A 17,150-nucleotide genomic window follows, 5' to 3' on the forward strand; every position below is an offset into this window, starting at 1 on the left:
CAATTTGAACGATTTGAACAACCAAAAAAATGCAAAAATGAACCATGTTGAAGACAGATCAGGCCTTGCTTGCACAAAAGACTGTGTTTGTTTGTCACCCAGGTGAAATTATCACATGATGCATCAGGTTGTGCGCAAAGGGTCTATAGGAAACCACAATAAGACGTGTTTTGGTTGGATAATAATAAAGGAGAGGGAAAAAAAATTCTGGTACAATGAAAGTAATGTCTTGCACAATTTGGTCAGATCATGAGAGTATTTGGCACAGGCCAGTATAGCTGTATATCCAATATAGCTGTAAACACTTACAGATTGAACACGTTTAATTTAATAGTGACCAACAATAATTTATCATTAAAGATTAGCCATGATTAACAATGAATAAACAATGGTTAGGCTAATAACTAATTAAGGACAACAAGGAGCCAATAAAAACAACAACTCGTTGATTTGGTAAGTTTAACCCAGCATTGCACTCAATATAACCAAAATATTGGGTTGAAATAAGAATCCAACCATTATGTAAATTTAAATTAATGGCCTTGTCAAAGTAACCCAACCTGCCAGGTGAAATGCATAACTCTTTTCACTGATTTAAAATGACCCAGCATTGTAAAATGCCACTTACTTCTTTAAGTTACCAGCAGCAGCACAGAAAGGAATGCAATAAAAAATAGCAGACCTTACTTTATCAGCTCTCTCAAATGCAAAATTTAATACTGAATCTATAAAGTTCTAAATTAGCTGCATTTTCACCAACACTAACCTCATTCTTACACTCCAAGTTTCATTTACAAGGAAATCTTATTCATTTCACCAGTTGGGCAAAATAAACCAACATGCAAAACATCAAACCCATCTGTCAAAATAAAGCCAGCGCTCTAATGAACACACTCAGCACTGTCTACTCCCAGGCCTTTTCTCTTCTATAAACACAATGCTCACAATAAATTGTGTGTTAAAGCCTATCGTTTTTCAAATCTGTGTTACAGTAAATGTATATACATGTACACGCTGTTTTGACCAAAATACCGTAGGTAAACCAAAACTGTACCTCTACAATTACAGCTGAGCATTGCAAAAGATGTTTAGCACTTGCTTTTCTCACCAAACCTAGGAGAAATTAAATAGTGCTGATGTTCAGAATTATTGAGGTAATATGTACAAATGAAGGAGTAAGATTATGTATATGATAAAGTGCATGCGTATTGCACATAGAGGAATATTGTACTAGTATGTTATTGCACTAGTGTTGATATAATAATATACAGCACAGAATATACAGAACCGGTCAAATGCCATGGGCTGTATTGCATGGTAGTATAGCAGCAGTGAGTGAGTGGAGGTATGCTGTTCAGACCTGTGGATTAGTTGGCGGAGGCAGTGAGTGCTGTGAGTTCAGTAGTGTGATAGCTATGGGGTAAAAACTATTCCTCAGCCGGGTTGTGCGGGCGTACAGAGTTCTGTAGTGCTTTCCAGAGGGTAAAGAGTCCATGTCCAGGATGGGTTGGGTCCTTGATAATGTTTTTGGCTCTGCGGGTGCACCAGGAGTGATGGATTTCTTCCAGTGATGGAAGTGGAGTGCCTGTCATCCACTGAGCTGTTTTTATGATGTGCTGCAGGGTCTTCTTATCTTCCAAGGTGCAGCCCGAGTGATGCAGTGCATGATCAGTGACTCTATTGTGCACCTGTAGAAGTTCATCAGCAGCTGTTGAGGCAGTTTTGCTTTCCTCAGAGTCCTCAGGAAATGGAGCCTCTGAAGACCTTTTTTAGCCAGTGCCGAAGTGTTTGGGGTCCATGATGGGAGTCAAGAGCCACACAGAACAACACGCTGTGCTGTCTAAAAGACCCATTATTATTTAATTTAGTAATCAATCTTCAGCATTTCTCTGAGCAGGGACAAACTGTCAATAAAGACACAATATAAAATCTCCTGCACCGAACATCAGTTGACGCCACCAGCTAACACCTTGAAGGCAGGGTTCAACTTGCACTGAAAAGAACCCCAGTGCATTTCAGGTCCAATGCATTAATCCCTGAGTGATTGCCAAAATGGAGCAAAGTCAAGGCTGAAAGGGTCAGTCCTTGTCTTGTTTTTTTTTTAAAAGTTTTTCAGAACTGTCCATGATCTATACAAGGTGGTGACCTTTGTCCTCATTAGTGTAGTGGCCAGTATCTCTGCTTATCACACAGAAAACCAGGGTTTGATTCCCTTCCCAGGAGGGTATATTAGCTTTGAGTGTAAGAAAGCAAAAGGGTTTTCTGCCTTCATGGATGGTTTCCAAGCAACTTGTGCTACCCTCTATTATATTTTCTCTTCTCCCCCACACCTCATTCTATTCTTCTGCTAATTACCAGCAGTTCTGGGGGAAGTGCATGCATTTGATGAGGAAACAATATCAAATCTACTGCACCGAACATATTCTGGGACCACATTTGTGAATCAGTGATTTCCACAAATCTGACAGCATTCTCATTTTCAAAGTTCTGTAATGTAAATGAAATAGATGACACCCTTGATGAAATTAATTGGCAAACACTATAAAAGAGTCAGTTGACAAAACCAGCTTACACCATGAAGGCAGGCTTCAACTTGCACTGAAAAGAACCCCAGTGCATTTCAGGTCCAATGCATTAATCCCTGAGTGGTTGCCAAAATGGAGTAAAGTCAAGGCTGAAAGTGTCATTCCTTGTCTTGGGGCTTTATTATTATTATTATTATTATTATTATTATTATTATTCATGGTAAATAAGAGAAGAGAAGATACAAAGAAGAAGACCATCTGTCTGTGATTTTGTCACAAATGATGCCCTAAAAATGTCTACGACTAGATGGGTTAGTGTGGCCTCCCTTGCTGTCTCCTGTAGTCCACTATCATCTCCTTAGTTTTACTGATGTTGAGAGAGAGGTTGTTGTCCTGGCACCAGCTGGCTAACGCCTTCACTTCCTCTCTGCATGCTGTCTCGTTGTTGTCCGTAAGGAGGCCCAAGATGGTTGTGCCATCAGCAAACTTGTTGATGATGTTGGTGCTGTATTTAGCAGTACAGTCATGGGCGAACAAGGAGTACATGAGGGGACTGAGCACACAGCCCACTGGTGCACCTGTGTTCAGGATCAGTGAGGAGAAAGTGTGGCTACCGATTATCACCACCTGTCCGATTATCTGCCTGTCCGAAAGTCAAAGATCCATCTGCAAATGGTCATCTGCTGATGAAATCATGAAATATTTTGTCATGATTGCATTTTCTCTGCTCATACCAAGGCAGTTTGTACTTATTAAGTGCAACTTTGCACCTAAATCCTTTCAAGATCTTGCAACCTGATTTGATTTTGGTTGCTGGTCACAGCCCATGGTCAGACTGTGAGCAGAAGCTTTTTTTTGAAGAAGCTCATTTAACAGATAACAGATAGTGTGATTATAAAATTTTTAACATCGAGTCTGTTTTGTTGATGTTATAAACTGTTCATTGATGGAAACTTGAGTGCAAAACTGTTCATGACAACTGCAGTCCAAAAGTTAGCCAGTCAACTGTAGTCCTCGGCCATAAAAGCATCCCTGTACCGGCCATTTCCATCCTTTATTGGATGTGTTGTTTTCAGGACATGAAGAAGCCTTTTCCTAGGTGATCTTCAAGGCTCCAGTCTTTTAAAACTACCTAATTTCCTGACATGGGACCCTTGGCCTGCTTCTCCATCTTTTGACACATGTTTCAGGAAGCAGATGTTGCTTTATTGTTCAGTGAGAGCAATTGGGTCGAGGTTGGCGAGAAGTGGTTCTTCAGAGCACATGGTGGCTTTTGGACCACCATGTTGAAGAAGGGAAGTAGGTGTGCATCCTTCTTTCACATTGTTAAAGCTATCCATGCTGACTTTGCTCAGTAGATAGAATACGTTTTTCAGACTGGACGTTGGGATTTTCATCCCCCTGTGTAAATATGTGAGTGGGTCGAACTGAGGGCTTCAAAACAATAATCAAGAGAAAATACATCTGTTCAAGGTAAAGTCATCGCCTCGCCACTATTTAGTGAAGCACCTCAGCAGCCATGACATTTCTTTTCTTTGGCCAGTTAGCTCAGTTGGTTAGAGCATGGTGCTAATAACACCAAGGTCACAGGTTCGATCCCTGTACTGGCCAGTTCCTTCCTTTACAGGTCCTGTTGTTTTCAGGACAGGGGAAGCCTTTTTCTGTTGAGGGAAATGTTGTCCAAAACAAGAGATTCTCTGGTTGTTGCGCAAAATGTCAATCGATTCCTTGTATCTGAATGTGTCATTGAAATACAATAACTCAACTGATTGCAGGACGCAGGAAATTCAAATACACACATGAGATTGCCTCAAAGAGAAGCACTTATGAATCTCTTAAAAATCAGTGCTCCTTTTTCAATTCATCTAATTGTGCTTCATTTTGAAAGTAACTTTAATTTCATAAACTCTAAAATGTATCTTTAGTTGCTTGAATCACTCAAAACCACTCAAAATATAGCAATTACCAAAGGATCCAGGAAGGTAGTAGCCATTGTTAGGGTATGATAGACAGATAGATGGTCTTTTTCTTTGTATTTTCTCTTCCCTTATTCACCACTAAATAATACAGTCAATAGCTGACTGCTTTTCCAGAAAGTCCATAGTGAGAATTCACCAGTTGACCACTATTTCATTCTGAGGGGACTGACTCAGGTGTTTTTCATTTAAAGTGCACAGGATCTGATCAGAACTTGAGCTTGTTTGCAGCCCAACTCACACAATCCAAGGTGGCAACAGAGGGTACAATGGATGGTCCATCACGCCATGTGAGCAGACCAAGTGAGTTAAACATTGATGGGCAGTTATCACTCTGAATTGGTTCTAGGGGCACAGCCAATTACACTTTCCATCCACCCATCCATTATCTATAACCACTTATCCTGTGCAGGGTCACAAGCAAGGTGTGGTCCATCCCGGCTGACTATGGGTGAGAGGCAGGGTACACCCTGGACAAGTCACCAGATCATCACAGGGCTAACACATAAAGACAAACAACCATTCACACCTACAGTCAATTTAGACCCACCAATTAACCTAGTCTGCATGTCTTCAGGGCAAAACAGAGCACCCAGAGGAAACCCACACAGGCACAGGGAGAACATGCATACTCCACACAGAAAGGCCCCCATCAGCCACTGGGCTCAAACCCAGAACATGCTGTCTGTGAGGTGACAGCATTAACCACTACACCACCATGCCACCGCCAACTGTTCTAATGCTCCCTGAGCCACCATGTTGCACCCAAATCCAGACCTATAGTGCCCAATATCATTGAAGCTGTGATGGTACTGGAATAAACCTCAGATCCAAAATTGCAGAAGTGGACCATACCTATCTTGAAGAGAACTTGTTCCATGTTGATGGAACAAGATGATCCCAAAGGGTTTGGGATATGCAAGCTTGCTCAAAAGTAGCCTTCAGGTGAAATATATTATTTCAAGAGGTGCAAACAACATCTTCAGAGGTTCCACTGAGAGTTGAACTCAGACCCCTAGATTCAGAGTGCTAACCATTACACCATGGAACCAAGACACAGCTGAGTCCAGTGCCTCATCGATTAGGCTACTGTGACATAGGCCTTGACCTCAAATGACCAGCATCAATAGCACTAACACTCATGTGAAGGGGAAACAAAAGCCATCTTGGCCATCTTTCTATTCGGGGCATGAAGCCCCTATTCTATTAGATATCTGCGTGAATGCAGGTTCATGTTACCTTTGCTTTCTTCACAAAATCTGTATGGCTTTACTGATTTTATTGATTTCAACAAGGGCTGTAACTTCATTGTCTTGGTATGTGATTCAAGTTAGGGAGTAGGACCTGTGATTCCCAGGAGAGATGCTACACTGTGTCCACTATCATAACTAGCAAGAAAATCCTTTGTTTATTTCACCATGATTTATGACTATTACAATGATTCCATTCACTATATTCTACTGGAAAGAAGGCATCCAAAAAAAAAAAAAAAACAGGTTCATGATGACTTATTATTTACAGGCCCCCAGGGCCATATTCTGAGTTTCTTTCTGAATTTGCAGATTTTATCTCAGATCTGGTTATTTCCTTGGACAAAACTTTAGTTGTTGGAGATTTTAATATTCACTTCGATAACCCAGAAGACCTTATGAAAACAGCGTTTGTGTCCATTTTAGATTCAGTAGGGATTAATCAGAATGTCATAGGACCGACCCATAATGGTCGTCACACCCTCGATCTAATGCTAACATTTGGGTTAAATGTAGAAAATATAGTCATACTTCCACAGTCTGAAGTTATCTCAGATCATTATCTCATCTCATTCAAAATATGTCTGAGTAATAATATATGCACTTCACCATGCTACTGTATTAAATGTACATTCACGTCAACTACTGCACAGAGCTTTATAAATCAAATCAAATCAAATCAAATCAAATCAAATCAAGTTTATTTGTATAGCGCTTTTAACAATAAACATTGTTGCAAAGCAGCTTTACAGAATTTGAACAACTTAAAACATGAGCTAATTTTATCCCTAATCTATCCCCAATGAGCAAGCCTGTGGCGACGGTGGCAAGGAAAAACTCCCTCAGACGACATGAGGAAGAAACCTTGAGAGGAACCAGACTCAAAAGGGAACCCATCCTCATTTGGGCAACAACAGACAGCCTGACTATAATATTAACAGTTTTAACAGGTATAACCCTCAACTGTCCTCATGGGGCCGTCCTTCACAGGAGCGGTGCGATAAAACTCCGACCAGACACAGGGCACCAGGATGGATCAAGCAGGTCCGAGGGGCAGAAGAGGCCAGCATCTCAATCCCAGGATCAACATGTAACTCAGAGGGACAGATTGGGGGGGGGGGGGGGGGAAGAGAGAGAGAAAGAAAACACAGGTTGTTAGGTATGCCCTAAAAATGACAAGTATTAAATCTGTGTGGTAGGCTCGCAGAGATGAGAGTATAAATGATCTCCCAGAGTTATCAACTTTGATTGGGTCACTGTCGGCCCCTGCAGAACTTCATCAGGCAACTGAATGCTTAGAGTCAACGTTACACCATACTTTAGATCAGCCTTTCTCAACCAGGGTGCCGTGGCACCCTGGGGTGCCATCTGGCTTCATTAGGAGTGCCATCAAAAATTATATATTCTAACATTGAAAGAAATAAAATGAATTAAAATTCCAAAAAATGATAGTTACACTAATGCAGATCATCGCCGCCTCATGCATCATCAAAATTTGTCTCACGGCCCCCTTTCCCATGTCACAACGTCACTGCCAGAGTCAGCGTATGGTCAACGTGACTCTGTATATTTTACATGGGGGTGCCTTGAGAATTTGCATACTTCTGAAGGGTGCCGTGACTGAAAATAGGTTGAGAAACGCTGCTTTAGATAATGTAGCTCCTCTTAAAAGGAAAATGTTCAGAGACAAAAAATTAGCACCCTGGTACAATGAAAACACTCACACATTAAAACAGACCACTCGAAAATTTGAACATAAATGCGTCAAACAAAATTGGTAGCGTTCAAATTACCGTGGAAGGAGAGCTTCCTGAAGTATAGAAAAGCTCTTAGTGCTACTAGATCAACGTATCTCCCCTCCCTAATAGAAGATAACAAAAATAATCCTAGATTCCTGTTTAATACTGTAGCAAAATTAACCAGGAATAAGTCCACTATAAGCACATGCACACCTGTAGTATGTACCGTAGTAGCAATGACTTCATGAATTTCTTTAATCACAAAATTAAGAATATCCAACAAAAGTCTCAAACTACTAATTTAAGGTCAGACAATGTAAGTGACCCTGTAATTAACAATATAACTGTATCAGATCAGCAATTAGATGTTTTACTCCCCTTAGAGAAACTGAATTACTTTCATTAATCTCTGCATCAAAAGTCGCATCAAAAGTGTACTAGATCCCTTACCTACACATCTATTCAAACAGATAATACCTGAAGTAATTGAACCACTTCTAAAAATAATAAATTCTTCTCTTAGGATTGGCTAATTACCCAAATCCTTTAAACTAGCAGTTATCAAACCCCTGATTAAAAAACCTGACCTTGATCCCTGTCAGCTGTCCAATATCAAACCTCCCCTTTATCTCCAAGATACTTGAAAAAGCTGTGGCACAGCAGTTATGCTCATATTTACATAGGAATAACATCCACAAAATGTATCAGTCAGGATTTAGACCTCATCGTAGCACAGAGACAGCACTGGTTAAAGTAGTAAATGACCTACTGTTGGTGTCTGATCAGGGCTGTGTCTCGCTGCTTGTGTTGCTTGACCTTCGTACAGCATTTGATACCACTGATCATTCCATTCTTCTGGATAGACTACAAAATGTTGTGGGAGATAAGGGAATGGCCCTCTCCTGGCTCAGCTCTTATTTAACTGATCGCTATCAGTACGTTCATGTAAATGGTGCTTTTTCTAGACATACTGAGGTAAAGTTTGGTGTTCCACAAGGTTCTGTCTTGGGTCCACTGCTTTTTTCTTTATATATGTTACCTCTGGGTAATATTATTCATAAACATTGTATTAGTTTCCACTGTTATGCTGATGACACACAGTTGTGTGGTTCTTCAAAACCTGATGAGTGCCACCAGCTTAATAGAATTGAGGAATGTGTGAAGGACATTAGACACTGGATGCTTCTTAACTTCCTTCTGCTTAACTCTGACAAGACTGAAGCACTTGTACTCAGACCACATGCAGCTAGAAGTAAGTTTTCTGATTCCACAGTAACTCTGGATAGCCTTTCTGTTTCTTAATGTGCAGCAGTAAAAGACCTCAGAGTGATTATTGACCCCAGTATTTCATTTGAAAATCACATTGATAACATTACCTGGATAGCTTTCTTTCATCTCAGAAATATTGCTAAGATAAGAAATTTAATGTCATTACATGACGCGGAAAAAAACTAGTTCATGCTTTTGTTACCTCCAGGTTGGATTATTGTAACGCCTTACTGTCTGGATGTTCCAATAAGTGCATAAACAAGCTCCAGTTAGTTCAAAATGCAGCAGCAAGAGTCCTTACTAGAACTAAAAAATATGACCACATCACCCCTGTCTTATCCACACTGCATTGGCTCCCAATCAAATTTCGTATCGATTATAAAATACTACAATTATCGTTTAAAGCACTGAATAGTTTCGTGCCACAGTACCTGAGTGAACTTCTGGTCCTCTATGACCTGCCACGCCTACTTAGATCAAAGGGTGTAGGCTATCTGCTGGTACCTCGTATAGTGAAGGTTACATCAGGGGGCAGAGCCTTTTCTTACAAAGCCCCACAGTTATGGAATAGCCTTCCAAGTAATGTTCTGGAATCAGACACAGTCTCAGCATTTAAGTCTAGGCTGAAAACATATCTGTTTAGTCAAGCCTTTTGTTAATTGTGTTTATGAGGTAAAGGTGTAGATCTGGAGGGTCCTCAGACATAGAGTCTTTGGTAAACTGGAATGTATGGATGCTGTCAGTCCCCCACTCACTTGCTCACTCAAGTCTGTTGACGATGTAGTGGCTGGCTGTTTTATGTCCCGGGGCTCCCTCATGCCTGTATTACCTTCTGGCTCTCCCCTTTTAGTTATGCTGTCATAGTTAGTTTTTGCCGGAGTCCCTGCTTGTACTCAGTGCAATATGTATACTGTTCCTACTTATTCAGGTGATTTTGGGCATACCTAACAACCTGCGTTTTCTCTCGCTTCCCCCCCGATCTTTCCCTCTGACTTTCATGTCGGTCCTGGGATCGAGATGCCGAACTCTTCTGCTCCTCGAACCTGCCTGATCCATCCTGGTGCCCTGTGTCTGGTTGGAGTCTCATCGCATTGTTCCTGTGGAGGACAGCCCCATGTTGACAGTTGAAAGTCACACTTGGAAGATGCTCTGGACTCTTACAGTAATGCTTTTATGGCTGAGGACTACAGTTGACTTGCTAACTTTAGGACTGCAGTTGTCATGAACAGTTTTGCACTCAAGTTTCCATCAATTAAGAGTTTATAACATCAATGAAACTGACTTCATGTTAAAACTGTTAATGTTTTGTCATAGTGTCTGTTGTTGCCCAAATAAGGATGGGTTCCCTTTTGAGCCTGGTTCCTCTCGAGGTTTCTTCCTCATGTCATCTGAGGGAGTTTTTCCTTGCCACTGTCGCCACAGGCTTGCTCATTGGGGATAGATTAGTGATAAAATTAGCTCATGTTTTAAGTCGGTAAATTCTGTGAAGCTGCTTTGCAACAATGTTTATTGTTAAAAGCGTGTGGCAGCGGGGGCATGGTCAAGCATCGGTCTGTGACCGGAGGATGGAGTCAGGGAAGGTAAGTGGCAGAATCACTGCACGTGATGTGAATTAATGTGTTTGTGTGTCTTCCCCAGTGACCGCGCCCTATTTAAGGAGGGAGAGTGAGAGCAGAGGGAGCTCTTCCCCGCACCAGACACCAGTTGTGTGTGTGTCTGTCTGTCTGTGTGCAATTTGCTGAGTGTCCACTTAAAAGTGAAAAATAAACATGCTTTACCAACCTGAGCTCTCTCCTGCCGTCTTCTGTGCTCCGCCCCTACGTACGAACTGCTACAGTGGCGCTGAAACCTGGGACTTTGGAGCGCAGAAACAAAACAGCCCCATGGAGTCCTCCCTGTTCGTCGACCTGGTCCACGCCCTCACCACGGCCCAGCAAAGCCAGCACCAGGCGCTAGTCGCCCTCCGAAAGGAGCAGGAACAGCGGTTCGAGGCCCTGGTGTTGGCCCAGCAAGAAGATCATCAGGTGTTCCGGCACCTCCTCGCGTCGGTGAGGTCTACCAACTCTCCCACTGCGGGCCTGTCCCCCCTCACCCTAACAAAGATGGGCCTGCAGGACGACCCCGAGGCATTCCTCATGCTCTTTGAGCAAGTCGCAGAGACCTCGGGGTGGCCGATGGAACAGCGCACGGTGCACCTCCTCCCCCTGCTAATGGGAGAGGTGCAGCTGGCCGCGCTACAGCTCCCTGCCAACTGCCGGCTGGCCTACGCGGACCTTCGCCGGGCCATCCTCCAGCGTGTGGGGCGCACCCCCAAACAGCTTTTGATTCCGAAGAGCCGCCGGGAATTGGTATTCCAGGCGGCTCACTTTAATCCCATGGCTGGACACTTAGGGCAGGATAAAACACTAGCCCGAATAATGGCCCGGTTCTATTGGCCAGGGATTCGCAGTGATGTCCGTAGGTGGTGTACGGCGTGCCGCGAATGCCAGTTAGTAAATCCAGCGGCCATTCCAAAAGCGCCTTTGCGCTCACTGCCGTTAATCGAGATCCCCTTCGCAAGAATTGGGATGGATCTTGTCGGGCCATTAGATCGGTCAACACGAGGGTACCGCTTTATATTAGTTCTGGTGGACTATGCAACGCGATACCCGGAAGCAGTGCCTCTTCACCGTATCTCAGCACGCAGTATTGCAGAGGCACTCTTTTGCGTCATCTCCTGAGTTGGAGTCCTGAAAGAGATTCTGATTGACCAAGGCACCTCGTTTATGTCACGTACACTGAGCAAACTGTATGGGTTGTTGGGGATCCACACCAGCATTTATCACCCACAAACAGACGGTTTAGTTGAACGGTTCAATCGCACCCTCAAGAATATAATTAAAAAATTCGTAAGTGAGGACGCACGTAATTGAGATAAATGGCTCAAACCCTTGTTGTTTGCAGTGCGAGAGGTCCCCCAAGCCTCCACGGGGTTCTCCCCATTCGAGTTATTATATGGGCGTAAGCCACACGGCATTCTAGATGTGCTGCGGGAAAATTGGGAGGAGGGACCTTCACCAAGTAAAAATGAAATCCAATACATTATTGACCTGCGCGCAAAACTCCACACACTCACCCACCTAACCCAGGAGAATTTGCAGCAGGCCCAAGAATGACAAACCCGCCTGTACAACAAGGGTACGCGCCTTAGAGAGTTCGCACTGGGAGATAAAGTACTCATACTGTTGCCCACATCGAGCTCCAAATTAGTCGCTAAGTGGCAAGGACCCTTTGAGGTCACACGGCGAGTTGGGGACGTTGACTATGAGGTGAGGCGAACGGACAGGGGTGGGGCACTACAGATTTACCACCTCAATCTGCTCAAACTCTGGAACGAGGAGGTCCCCGTGGCATTGGTGTCGGTGGTTCCGGAGAAGGCGGAGCTGGGGCCGGAGGTTCGAAAATGAACATTGACATCACGTACCTCTCCGGTCTCCTGTGGAGACCACCTCTCTCCGACCCAACTCGCGGAGGTTGCCCAGTTGCAGACCGAGTTTTCAGATGTGTTCTCGCCCCTGCCTGGTTGCACCAACCTCATAGAGCACCACATTGAGATGCCCTCGGGGGTGGTAGTGCGTAGCCGCCCTTACAGGCTACCCGAACACACAAAAAAAAGTGGTTCGGGAAGCACTTGAGACCATGCTCGAAATGGGCATCGTCGAGGAGTCCCACAGTGACTGGAGCAGCCTGGTGGCCTTGGTACCCAAGGCCGACGGGTCGGTCCAGTTCTGTGTAGACTATAGAAAAGTCAACATGGTGTCTGAATTCGACGCGTACCCAATGCCTTGTATTGATGAGTTGCTCGATCGACTAGGCACGGCTCACTTTTATTCGACACTGGATTTAACAAAGGCCTATTGGCAGATCCCCTTGACTCCATTATCCCAAGAAAAAACGGCCTTTTCCACACCATTTGGCTTACACCAATTTGTCACACTTCCTTTTGGGCTGTTTGGGGCACCCACTATGTTTCAGCGGCTAATGGACAGAGTCCTCCGCCCCCATGCCACCTATGCAGCCGCCTACCTCGATGATATCATTATCTATAGTAATGACTGGCAGAGGCACCTCCAACATCTGAGGGCCGTCCTTAGGTCACTGAGGTGAGCGGGTCTCACAGCCAACCCGAAGAAGTGTGCGATTGGGTGGGTGGAAGTACGGTATCTGGACTTCCACTTGGGCAACAGGCAGGTGTGTCCCCAAATTAACAAGACAGCAGCAATTGCGGCCTGCCCGAGGCCCAAGACCAAAAAGTGGGGTGAGACAGTTCCTGGGGCTGGCTGGCTATTATCGTAGGTTTATACCTAATTATTCGGACATCACCAGCCCGCTGACTGATCTGACTAAAAAGGGGGCACCAGATCCGGTCCAGTGGATGGAGCAATGCCAGCGGGCTTTTTCTGAGGTAAAGGCTGCACTGTGTGGGGGGCCACTTTTACACTCCCCTGACTATTCTCTCCCCTTTATGTTACAGACGGATGCGTCAGACAGAGGGCTGGGTGCTGTTTTGTCCTAGGAGGTGGAGGGGGAGGATCGCCCAGTCTTATACATCAGTAGGAAGCTGTCGGTGCGTGAGGGGCGCTACAGCACCATTGAAAAAGAGTGCTTGGCAATCAAGTGGGCGGTCCTCGCCCTCCGTTACTACCTGCTGGGACGCCCCTTCACCCTCTGTTCGGACCACGCGCCCCTCCAGTGGCTCCACCGCATGAAGGATGCCAACGCGCGGATCACCCGTTGGTATCTGGCACTCCAACCCTTTAACTTCAAGGTGATCCACAGGCCGGGGGCGCAGATGGTCGTGGCAGACTTCATCTCCTGTCAAGGGAGGGGAGTCGGCTGCAGGCCGGACAGCTGCCCGGCCTGAGTCGGGCGGTGGGGGTATGTGGCAACGGGGGCGTGGTCAAGCATCAGTCTGTGACCGGAGGGCAGATTCAGGGAAGGTAAGTGGCAGAATCACTGCACCTGATGTGAATTAATGCATTTGTGTGTCTTCCCCAGTGACCACGCCCTATTTATGGAGGGAGAGTGAGAGCAGAGGGAGCTCTTCCCCGCACCAGATGCCAGTTGTGTGTGTATCTGTCTGTCTGTGTGCAATTTGCTGAGTGTCCACTGAAAAGTGAAAAATAAACACGGTTTACCAACCTGAGCTCTGTCCTGCAGTCTTCTGTGCTCCGCCCCTACATACGAACTGCTACAAAGCGCTAAACAAAGAAACTTGATTTGACTTGACCTGAAAGTCCTTGCATTTGACTGTACAAAAATCCCAACACCATTCTGTTAACATATATAGATGTAAATATCAAGAAATAAAAGCTGAAATTCTGACCTATCACATATAGAAGGCAAGCCAAGAAGCCTTTAATTGTCATATGTAATTCTTAAACACACAGGGGAATTTAAACTCTGCATTTAACGCATCTGGAGCAGTGAACACACACCCGCACACACAAGTGAGCAATGAGCACACACACATAACCAGAGCAGTGGGCAGATATGCTACAGCACCCAGGGAGCAGTTGTGCCATTATCATTTCTTTCTTTTGTGGGCACCCACATGTCGGCCAAGGCTGGCTCGGGTCCATTACTGCAGAATGCAAACACCATTTATTTACAATCCTTTTAAATTAAGCAATATTTAGTGACTTTTAAAAAATATATAAAAATAAAGCTTAGATTTGTAAGGGAAAAAGAAGAATTATGGATTTGAAAGACCGACAGTAAAACACATGATAGTCTGACCTGTCATGATATCCAGCTTCATTTAGTTGGACAAACATGAATTTTTTTCATGTCGGTTCTAAAAAATTGAAAAACATGCTCGCCAACAAACCTGTTTGATAAGTTTAGAGTGATCACAAACCCTCTTTTTCATGTAGTTTCATTATTGCTAAGCATTATTGCAGTGTTAAAACACCTACTTTCATTTCATTCCTATTTTCATTGATGTAGTCGAGAACACAACGTAGTAGCAGCTAAACAGTAAACAGCTTGTGTCCTATCTAGTTATTATAGGATATCTGTGACTGGACCTGAAAAACTAAACCAAATTAAAAAGTCAACCAAAATTAGTCAGTTCCTCAAAATAAAGCTAAACCTACCTATGTACTTGTAAAATGAATGAAGAACTAAACTGAAATAAAAAAAAACAAAACAAAACTGGACAACTAAAACAAAAACTGATTAAAATTACAAAACTATAAAAATTCTGGTGAGGATGCTGTGTAAAATATAAATAAAAATAGAATGTGTTGGTTTCTAAATCATGAAAACCCTATCTTTCATTGAAAACAGTACAAAGAAAACATATCAAATGTTGAAACTGAGAAATTTTATTGTTGTTTGAAAAAGATATGCTAATTTTGAATTTGATGCCAGGAACACATTTCAAAAAGTTGGGACAGGGGCATGTTTACCACTGAGCTGCATCACCTCTTGTTTTAACAAAACTCTGTAAATGTTTGGGAACTGAGGAGACCAAGTGCTGTAGTTGTGAAAGAGAAATGTTGTCCCATTCATGCCTGATTATAGGATTTCAGTTGCTCAAGCGTTTGGAGTCTCCTTTATTGTATTTTGCATTTCATAATGCACCAACTGTTTCCAATGGTAACATTTTCCAAGTGACCTGATGGACAAAATTCTGGTAACATTTTCAAAGTGAGCTGATGGACAAAATTCTTCATGTTCTAAAAGAAAATACATATCCTATGGTTCAATATAGCTCATCTTAGAGCCTGCACAGCTCAGTAGACAGGACCAAGGTTCAACATTCTTTGAGTTACATTTAGCATTTTCTGAAGCTAAAGCATCCTTCAAAAAGGCCACCGAAACCTGTTTTCTGAAAGCTATCTCCGATAAAGCTCAGTTCACAGTCTGACTATGGGCTGTGACCAGCAACCAAAATCAAATCAGGTTGCAAGATCTTGAAAGCATTTAGCTGCAAATTTGCACTTAATAAGTAAAACTGCCTCGGGATGAGCAGAGAAAATGCAATCATGATGAAATACTTAACGATTTCATGAGCAGATGACCATTTGCAGATGGATCTTTGACTTTCTGACAGGCAGACCCCAGGTGGTGATAATCGGTAGCCACACTTACTCCTCGCTTACTGTATCCTGAACACAGGTGTGCCACTGGGCTGTGTGATTAGTCCCCTCGTGCACTCAATGTTCGCCCACAACTGCACTGCTAAATACAATGCCAACATCATCATCAAAATTGCTGACAACACAACCATCTCGGGCCTCCTTACGGACAACGATGAGAGTATATATATATATATATATTATATATATATATATTATATATATATATATATATATATATATATATATATATATATATATTACTCTCAACGTTCATTAACACGCTGAACTCAGGGACTGCACATTTCACTTTACCTTGCTCATTTGCACTATTCCGCACTACCTCACCTTAACAGCTATTAGTTTGTTTATTCTGCTTATCTCATGTTTACCTGCTATACCTCAACTGCCCTTGAATGTTTATTTGCTTCAATATGTATGTGTGTGTGTGTGTGTGTATATACAAGTGTTTGGTCTATGTCTAGTTCTTATCTAGAGTGTTTATACTGTTTGTGTTGTTTATTTCAATTATTCTATTTTTTATTTATTGTATTGCCTGTTTGCACCTTGGGTCAGAGAGGACTGTAATTTCATCTGTGCTGTATGTCAAGCATGTATAGCATATTTGACAATAAAGTTGACTTGACTTGACTTGAGACAGCAGGCAGAGAGGAAGTGAAGGCGTTAGCCAGCTGGTGCCAGAACAACAACCTCTCTCTCAATGTCAGGAAAACTAAGGAGATGATAGTGGACTACAGGAGACAGCAAGGGAGGACACACTAGGCCATCAACGAAGATGAGGTCGAAAGGGTCAGCAGCTTTAAGTTCCACACTGTGGTCAGGAAAGCTCGCCAGCGGCTGTGCTTCCTGAGGAGGCTGAAGAAATTTGGCATGAAGCCAAACATCATTTCAAACTACTACAGGTCCACAATCGACATATCACAAGACTCTGTTTATATCAGAACATATCAAAAGACTCTGTTTATATCACAAGAATCCGTTTACATATCACCAACATATCTCAAGACTCTGTTTACATATCACCAAAACATTTACATATTTACTGTTTCCACATTTACCAACACATATTAAAACTCTGTTTACATGGTCAGTACTTAATTTGTCTTCAACAAAGTGCAATTACTGGTAGCCGCACATGTCAAATTTTCCCAATGTGCAATACAGGTGCTTGTGCTACACCCCCTCCCCACACTACCCCCTGAGACAATGCATGCATACATCTGTTATTTCTAGTTTCACTTGAATT

At 43.2% G+C, this 17,150-nt stretch overlaps 1 non-coding gene and 2 pseudogenes across 1 annotated transcript; 2 read left to right on the forward strand and 1 right to left on the reverse strand.

Moving 5' to 3' along the window:
- Positions 1-17,150, forward strand: part of LOC132867726 (histone H2AX-like) — a 1,044,434-nt pseudogene that overhangs the window by 269,043 nt on the left and 758,241 nt on the right.
- The window catches only part of LOC132867717 (uncharacterized), a 1,045,807-nt pseudogene that overhangs the window by 265,894 nt on the left and 762,763 nt on the right, over positions 1-17,150 (reverse strand).
- trnai-aau (transfer RNA isoleucine (anticodon AAU)) lies at positions 4,063-4,136 on the forward strand. The gene has a single exon. It is a non-coding gene; the product is annotated as a tRNA-Ile (tRNA).

The sequence above is a fragment of the Neoarius graeffei genome, chromosome 19, assembly GCF_027579695.1.
Source record: "Neoarius graeffei isolate fNeoGra1 chromosome 19, fNeoGra1.pri, whole genome shotgun sequence".
NCBI lineage: Eukaryota > Metazoa > Chordata > Actinopteri > Siluriformes > Ariidae > Neoarius > Neoarius graeffei.